Source organism: Salmo trutta, unplaced genomic scaffold (assembly GCF_901001165.1).
Source record: "Salmo trutta unplaced genomic scaffold, fSalTru1.1, whole genome shotgun sequence".
In the NCBI taxonomy this organism is placed as follows: domain Eukaryota; kingdom Metazoa; phylum Chordata; class Actinopteri; order Salmoniformes; family Salmonidae; genus Salmo; species Salmo trutta.
In genome coordinates, this window is record NW_021822395.1 from 394,818 (window position 1) to 404,122 (window position 9,305).

Below are 9,305 nucleotides of genomic sequence, written 5' to 3' on the forward strand. Positions count from 1 at the left end.
ACTAAGCCATACTGCAGTCAGTTACTAAGCCATACTGCTGTCAGTTACTAACCCATACTGCTGTCAGTTACTAACCCATACTGCAGTCAGTTACTAACCCATACTGCAGTCAGTTACTAACCCATACTGCTGTCAGTTACTAACCCATACTGCAGTCAGTTACTAACCCATACTGCAGTCAGTATAAAAGCCCATTCATAACTTCCTCCTTGGGTACCTATACTAGATTATGGACTAGTTCTGTACTCCCCCTTATGACCATTTTGAGTACTACATCACAATATTATACTCTATACTGAAGGAATATCCAGCCCTGTTCCTGGAGAGCTACCGTACTATAGGTTTTCAATCCAACTCTAATCTAGCACACCTGATGTTAATAATTAGCTGGTTGTGAGTTGATTTCAGTTAGATACAACTGGAGTTGGAGTATAAACCTACAGGATGGTATCTCTCCATGAACAGGGTTGGAGTATAAACCTACAGGAGGGTATCTCTCCAGGAACAGGGTTGGAGTATAAACCTACAGGAGGGTATCTCTCCAGGAACAGGGTTGGAGAATAAACCTACAGGATGGTATCTCTCCAGGAACAGGGTTGGAGTATAAACCTACAGGAGGGTCTCTCTCCAGGAACAGGGTTGGAGAGCCCTGTTATATTGCATCCTAAAGATTGATAGAATTGTGTCTCTACTTTGGACCAGTAGTCAGCCCACCTTTTCAGAGGAACGTGGAGTTTGTAGACGAGGGACTGCAGAACTGCTCTATCGTCATCAGAGGAGTGTCAAGAGGAGATGAGTCCTGCTACAAGTGTCTGTTTCACACCTTTCCAGAAGGAGCTATCAGTGGCAGGACCTGCCTCCAAATTAATGGTAAAATCTTATTGCATAATGTAATGAGTAGGTGTTGACAGGAACAATGATCATCAATGAACCTCAATATGTCATTTATTTGATTTCCCACATTAGATACCTGCTTTATGACCCGTGCTGTTCACTGTGACTGTTGTTGTCCTATAGAACTGTATGGACCCTCACTCCTCATCACACAAACCAACAACAGTCACACCGCTCTGTCCTGTTCTGCTACTGGATGACCTGTTCCTATAGTAACCTGGGACCACATGATGATAGAACATTCCACCATGGTCGATGTCACCCACCCCAATGGAACTGTCACTGTGACAACTACTACAACAGTGTCCAGTCTACCTGACAAAGACACCAAGGTTAAGTGTGTGGTGCCTTCTGGTGATGCCACTAAGGAGGTTTCTATGGTGATTCCAGTCACTGATCAAGTCTCATTGGCTGGTGAAAGAGGCCATGGTTTGTCAATACATACATGATAATTGGGCTGATTATAAACATGTTGGCATGTTTTTTGTGTTTCTTTTTTGTGGTCTAGGTCAATCTCAAATCTCCAATATCTGGATCAGTGGAAACTCAGTGATTGTTATAGTGTCAAGTCATAGTCAACCTACTTACTTACTGTAATAGTGCCAAGTCATAGTCAACCTACTTACTTATTGTAATAGTGCCAAGTCATAGTCAACCTACTTACTTACTGTAATAGTGCCAAGTCATAGTCAACCTACTTACTTATTGTAATAGTGCCAAGTCATAGTCAACCTACTTACTTATTGTAATAGTGCCAAGTCATAGTCAACCTACTTACTTATTGTAATAGTGCCAAGTCATAGTCAACCTACTTACTTACTGTAATAGTGCCAAGTCATAGTCAACCTACTTACTTACTGTAATAGTGCCAAGTCATAGTCAACCTACTTACTTATTGTAATAGTGCCAAGTCATAGTCAACCTACTTACTTACTGTAATAGTGCCAAGTCATAGTCAACCTACTTACTTACTGTAATAGTGCCAAGTCATAGTCAACCTACTTACTTACTGTAATAGTGCCAAGTCATAGTCAACCTACTTACTTACTGTAATAGTGCCAAGTCATAGTCAACCTACTTACTTATTGTTATAGTGCCAAGTCATAGTCAACCTATTTACTTATTGTAATAGTGCCAAGTCATAGTCAACCTACTTACTTATTGTTATAGTGCCAAGTCATAGTCAACCTATTTACTTATTGTAGTAGTGTCAAGTCATAGTCAACCTACTTACTTACTGTAATAGTGCCAAGTCATAGTCAACCTACTTACTTACTGTAATAGTGCCAAGTCATAGTCAACCTACTTACTTACTGTAATAGTGCCAAGTCATAGTCAACCTACTTACTTACTGTAATAGTGCCAAGTCATAGTCAACCTACTTACTTACTGTAATAGTGCCAAGTCATAGTCAACCTACTTACTTATTGTTATAGTGCCAAGTCATAGTCAACCTATTTACTTATTGTAGTAGTGTCAAGTCATAGTCAACCTACTTACTTATTGTTATAGTGCCAAGTCATAGTCAACCTATTTACTTATTGTAGTAGTGTCAAGTTATAGTCAACCTACTTACTTACTGTAATAGTGCCAAGTCATAGTCAACCTACTTACTTATTGTTATAGTGCCAAGTCATAGTCAACCTATTTACTTATTGTAGTAGTGTCAAGTCATAGTCAACCTATTTACTTACCTTCTTATGCTTTTCCTGTGAATCATTCCATTATTCTGGTCACTTTCAATCTCTTTCATCACAGGTGCAGTGATTGGTTCATTGTGTCTCTGCTGTATGCTGTGGAGCCGTGGCAGTGTTGTGGTGCAAAGGGAGAAATTACAATGTTATTTATAACATGTCATGTTGTTTACCCAAATTTACCCCCATAAACCCTCAATCTTTAGCTGGGTCACTGTGGTGGAAGATCAGGTTTTTATTCAGATATCTGAGAGAAAGTACAGTTTTACTGTGACATTGATTGACAAACTTACATGTGTTTTCCTGAACCATTAATGCTGTTATTCTGGAATATGTGCTGTGCCTTCCAGTGGAATATGAGATTTGACTGCTTTCAGATTACTTTATCAAATGTTCTCTTTTTTGATGCACAGAGCCTGATAACCCTGAAATCAGGAGGACTACCGTAACTAGATTCATTCTGATTATATTACTTAAATAATATGTATGTGGACAAAACATTATACAGTATTATAATGTTTTTTGCTGTTTGCAAAAACAATCTATTTGCAGATATTCTTTGTGAAGGTTCGTTGCAAATTCAAACATTTATCCCAAACAACAATATGTTCCACAATGACTGTAGGCCCATTGGCAGCTTTTGCATTAAACCTTTATGGTAGACTGTACAAACACACTATTCCCACAAAGATCTCTGAATTGACCAAATTGAAATGTGATGATATATTTCTCTTTCTTTGTTGTTTCTCAGAAACTACTTCTTCTCTCGAGCTGATCTTCTTCTCTGAGTGGGAGATCTCCCAGCATGCTGTGCTCCACCTCACCGGTGGGTAGAGAGCTACAGCTCTGATATGAGGGTGCACTAACTAACGTTACTGATATGATTAACTAGCAAGACTAGCAACTGCCCTTGTCTCTGTGGGAGGAACTCCCAACACAAAATTGGCCAACAAGGTTGCTTGTTAATTTTTAACCTAAAACAACAGAGCGTGTTAGTATTTAAACTATCTAACGGACTACGTTACCATGCCTCCCACAATGCCTCCTTTGAAAACGGTTCCTAGTGTGAAATACTACTTTGCCACACATTATCCAGAGGTCCATTTATATCACCCAGCCTCAACAAGCCACACATTGCTGCCATGGCTCATGTTAACAGTTACCTTACTATTCTGCTGCTATTCTTTACTGAGGGTGAGTTACATCAGTTTTCATATGAAATACATTATAGGTCTGTAGGTCTTAAATGTAAGTTATACAGTATTATACATTTCAGAGTTGTGTTTCGTTATGAGATGTAGATAACTACAGTAAAATGTATAGGTGCATTATGCATCAGTTGTAACTGCAGATAGTCCTTAAAGGAATACATTTAATTCAATGAAAAGTTTTATATTTTGAACATTATTGAAGTTGGTGTCTTTTTATTGAAGAAGGTGTCTTTTTTACTGGTGAATGGCCGGTCCAGTCACCATCAGTATACAAACATCAGCATCTTCCTGTTCTATACTGTAAAACATGCAACTTAGAAAAAGTCCATGGAGCTTAAATATCTGAGTTGCCTGGACATTTGAATTGGCAGGATTTTTTAGCTGACATGGAATACTTCACTAAGCCAATGATTTTTGCTCAATTTGAGATGAATAGAAAAACCTGAGTTGCTGAAACTCTCAGCTTAAAATACTGTGTTGGCTCAAATTACATGTCTTATTAACATATTTCCCAATGTGCCTCTCTGCAAGATGTATTTTACTTTATTTTTGTAAATGTACTTGTCAAGGAACAGTTTACAATTAAAATATAGATTTCAGTAGATGACGTGATGCATTACATCAGCTATAGCAAAAAAGTGGATTTGTTGTCAGGACAGAAAAAAACACTGTCCAGTCAGTTAATTGGATAACAGCTGAAACTGGAAAGAAGTCAAGGGGGACTCTAAGTACAACATTAATATATGTGTCTCAAACTGAGACAATACTTGATTGAACTTGAACCCAACTTGTCTAGATAAGTTGGAACAAAGTTTTTGCCAACTTGGATTAGTTACTAAAAGATCTTGTGTTGGGCCAACTTGACAAAACATTTTTTTTACAGTGTAGTTGTCAGAGGTTGATTTTAATTTATTTAAAGTTGCAATGTGCAGAAATCGCGCCGCCATTTCCTGGTGGCAAAAATTCTTAGTGTAGAGAATCATTGTAACATCTAAAACACTGAAATATATAACCCAAAAAATATTGTACTTTCAGTTGCAAAAAACAGGAAGCATAGAAATAGCTCACATAAAACAGATCCACCACTTCTTAGACTTGCTTTCAAGGAGAATTACATATATATTTCTATAATTTCAATAAACTAATTTCTATGTGAATTTGGTCTGGTCACCCAAAAAGTTACATATTCCAGCATTAAATGTATTAGGATTTATTTTAGCCCACCAAGGGCTAGTCTTCCAAGAGTATTTTGAAATGTACAAACATACAGAATGGGACTTGAAATGATAGATGCAATACTGCATATACCTTTAAATGTATTTATGCTGTTGTTTAGTCCCTTCACAGTGTTCACTGCAGGTTGCTAAAATGTAGAGCTGTATTAGATGTGTGTACTAAACAGCCTGTAACTTTCTTCATGCAGGGCTCTCTCAGCTGGTGAGAACACAGCAGGTTGTCATGGCAACCCTGGGAGAGGACGCTCACTTCAGCTGCAGGCTCATGAAACCCAAAGACGTGCTTCAAGTCACCTGGCAGAAAGTGACACCAGGGGCGACTGAAAATGTGGCCACCTACAACAATCGATTTGGAGCAGTAGTCAACCCACCTTTTCAGAGGAACGTGGAGTTTGAGGACGAGGGTCTACAGAACTGCTCTATCGTCATCAGAGGAGTGTCAAGAGGAGATGAGTTCTGCTACAAGTGTCTGTTTAACGCCTATCCAGAAGGAGCTATCAGTGGCAGGACCTGCCTCCAAATTAATGGTAAAATATGATAACTGTAAGGAGGGGTTAAAGGGACATTACACTCTAAAATTCAAATTGTATAATGTGGATTCACCTTAACATTAGACTACTTTTGAGGTCTTAAAACAATGTTATGTTCCTTTAAAACAGGAACAATGGCCTCCAATGCCTTCAATCCATTGTTCTACCTTGACCTGTGTGTAAATTATTTACCCAGGAACAATTCCCTCAAATCATCATGCATCCATTTGACCTTGATGTACATGAAAACATTATAGTATTTACATTCACTGTGAACTATGTCTGTTGTTCTATAGAGCTGTATGGACCCTCACTCCTCATCACACAAACCAACAACAGTCACACCACTCTGTCCTGTTCTGCTACGGGATGACCTGCTCCTACAGTAACCTGGGACCACATAGAAAACATCAATCTAGATAAATCCACCATGGCTGATGTCATCCATTCCAATGAAACTGTCACCATAACTGCCATGGTGGCATCGTCCAGTCTACCTGACCAAGACACCAGGGTTAGGTGTGTAGCGTCATCCCGTGGTGCTGTCAAGGAGGTTTCCATGGTGATTCCAACTAGGGATCAAGCTTCATTTGCAGGTGAGAAATGGTTAGGGTTAATACCACCATAATATATTGACATGATCAGGAACATGATGAAGTACTGCCTGTGTTCATGATGAGGTACTGCCTGTGTTCACGATGAAGTACTGTCTGTGTTCATGATGAGGTACTGCCTGTGTTCATGATGAAGTACTGTCTGTGTTCATGATGAAGTACTGCCTGTGTTCATGATGAAGTACTGCCTGTGTTCATGATGAAGTACTGCCTGTGTTCATGATGAAGTACTGCCTGTGTTCATGATGAAGTACTGCCTGTGTTCATGATGAAGTACTGTCTGTGTTCATGATGAAGTACTGTCTGTGTTCATGATGAAGTACTGCCTGTCTTCATGATGAAGTACTGCCTGTGTTCATGATGAAGTACTGCCTGTGTTCATGATGAAGTACTTCCTGTGTATTACTGTTCTAGGTAAATCTCAGGTCTCTGATGACAGGATCAGTGGTAAGTGGTTGTTATTCTAATAATGACAGGTCATAATCAACCTATTGACTGGCTTTTTTACTGTTCAACTTTCAGGTGTAGTGCAGAGACATATTTACATGTATGAGGCTTTGGTGTAGTGTACCTGTGAAGTTGACCTCTGTCTTCTTCTGCCATCTTTATTATTCACAGGTGCAGTGATGGGTTCAGTGTGTCTCATTGCTGTATTCTGTGTAATATGGCTGCAAAAGAGGAGAAAAGATACCTCTTCCAGGTAGATAAAAAATATTACCTTGAAACTGAACAGTTACTCTGAATTGAATGTGATTTGACTGCCAGTTGTTTACCAGTTGATCTCTAATTTGATGTAGAGATCAACTGAGAATATGCTATACAGGTTAAAAATCATTCTCATGATTAAATAATTGTAATGAAAGAATAATGAATCAGATGATGTGGTTCTTGTCAGTACAGTGTTTATTTTGATTTATTTCAGTGTCACACCAACCTCCAGTCCATCACAAATGTGAGTATCTTTTCAAAATCTTTAGCAGCTTTTTAAGATAAATAACAATTACATTTTTAAAAAAGTTTGTTTTTTCAGGTCACACTTGTCAACCAGCTCAACAGTCAAGCGTAAGTTGACTAAGAAGTAGGTTTACTTTCATAGTCTCTTAATGTCTTCTGGAATCTCTCTCATTGAACAAGAAACTTGGGAATGAAACTTTGAAATGTATTTCTGTGGTGTATGTTTTTTGCCGGTACATTGTCTGTTTTGATCTCTTTCACACCAAGCTCCAGTCCGTCACAAATGTGAGTATTTTTACAACTTTATTTGATTATCCTGATAGAAAGAGTGAAACGGACAATATTGAGAATGTTACAAAAGCTTTTAGTATAAATTAACAAAAATCCACAAATCTGAACATACAAAAACATTTCATCTTGATTCAGGATACCATCCCTCAGCTCGTCTGACAAGCGTAGGATACAACCAGCTCAGGAGGCTGTAAAGAGGTAGGTTTACATCTTCATTCAGCTCCTCAGACAAGTGTATGATGCAACAAGCACAAGATGTTGTAAAGTAGGTTTAAGTTCTCTTGTTTTTTGTGGGGGGGGGGGGGGGGGGTTTATACCGTATTCTCTCATTGAACAAGAAGCTCTGGAATGATGTTTTGAGGTGGTAGTCATGGTGACTGCATACATGCAAATGAGTTGCATTTGTTGCATTGTTGTTATGTTATGTTACTCACATCACTAGTATAGGATACTCCATTCAGTCGATATTTAAATGACCTTCTTTCATACAGATTATCTCCTGAGAGACCAGATGACCTGCAATGTAGAAGGTGAGCTGAAATCATTAGAAATAATTACAAAGATGCAGTCAGAAGTACATCTTTTTTAAAATAAATGTCTATGCCATTTTGTTGTATCTATTTTAGGAAACTTTTAGAGGGTGAGGAGAACTGAGTGACTACCATACTGTCTGTCACACATCTGTGTGGTTCAGAGACTGTTTCTATCCATAGGCATTGTGGGTACTGAATAGTGGACTGAATGGCTGACACACATAGGCCTGCTGGTTATTGTATATGTAAATACAGTATGTAAATATATTTTGTAGTTGATTAATGATGAAACATGATAAATCCACACTACACTTGTTTTGTTTTATTCTTCACTTTTTTTAATAAATCAAGTGTTGTGATATTATAACCCACACAATATCATAATGTAGACTACTTTCATGGTGTGTGTTGTTATATTATAACCCACACAATGTCATAATGTAGACTACTTTCATGGTGTGTGTTGTTATATTATAACCCACACAATATCATAATGTAGACTACTTTCATGGTGTGTTATAATATTATAACCCACACAATATCATAATGTAGACTACTTTCATGGTGTGTGTTTTTGTGTGTGTGTGTGTTGTTTACTTTCTTCACTCTTTATAAATCAAATGCTGTAAGATACACAATGTTGTGATGTCCTTTGTTGTCGCTGTGTGTTCGTTTTCTACTTTTATCAATAAAATGTTTAAACAACGTTGTAGTGTATGTTGTGACATCGCTTGTTATACAATGTGTCATAAATCTGCTGCTGGAAATGCTTCAAAAATGAATTGTCTGATTCTTCTGCAACTCAAGAGACCAACCGAAGTTACAAACAAGTGCCACTAGGGGTCACCTAAATATAACTTTAGGGAGAGAGGTCGTATTGAAACGGGTTTGATACTGTAGTTTTGCAGCTGACTCTCTCTGACGTCTCATGAAGCGGCAGAACGCATCACACCCTGGTCTGTTCAATTTAAAGATTGTTGAAACATGGATTTGATAGTCAGCGTACCAGATTATGTTTTACACCATACAGAGGACTGAATTCAATAATTCTCACTAACTCCATGGTCATGTTAACTGACTGATAGTATCTCATAGAACAAAACGTATAAGATCTCCGAAGCCTGTGTTAACCTCTGACCTTATTTTCAGCGTTTATTCCAAAACCCTATTCTTTCCCCATTAATGTTCCCCATAGGAAGGGCTGAACGAACCAGAGGTAACTCATTTTCTCCATAGGAAGAGCTGAACGAACCAGAGGTAACTCATTTTCTCCATAGGAAGAGCTGAACGAACCAGAGGTAACTCATTTTCTCCATAGGAAGAGCTGAACGAACCAGAGGTAACTCATT

At 38.3% G+C, this 9,305-nt stretch overlaps 1 pseudogene; it reads left to right on the forward strand.

The window, feature by feature from the left end:
• The first annotated feature begins 3,642 nt into the window (after positions 1–3,642).
• On the forward strand, positions 3,643–8,728 carry LOC115182125 (OX-2 membrane glycoprotein-like; annotated as a pseudogene).
• Positions 8,729–9,305: the final 577 nt, after the last annotated feature.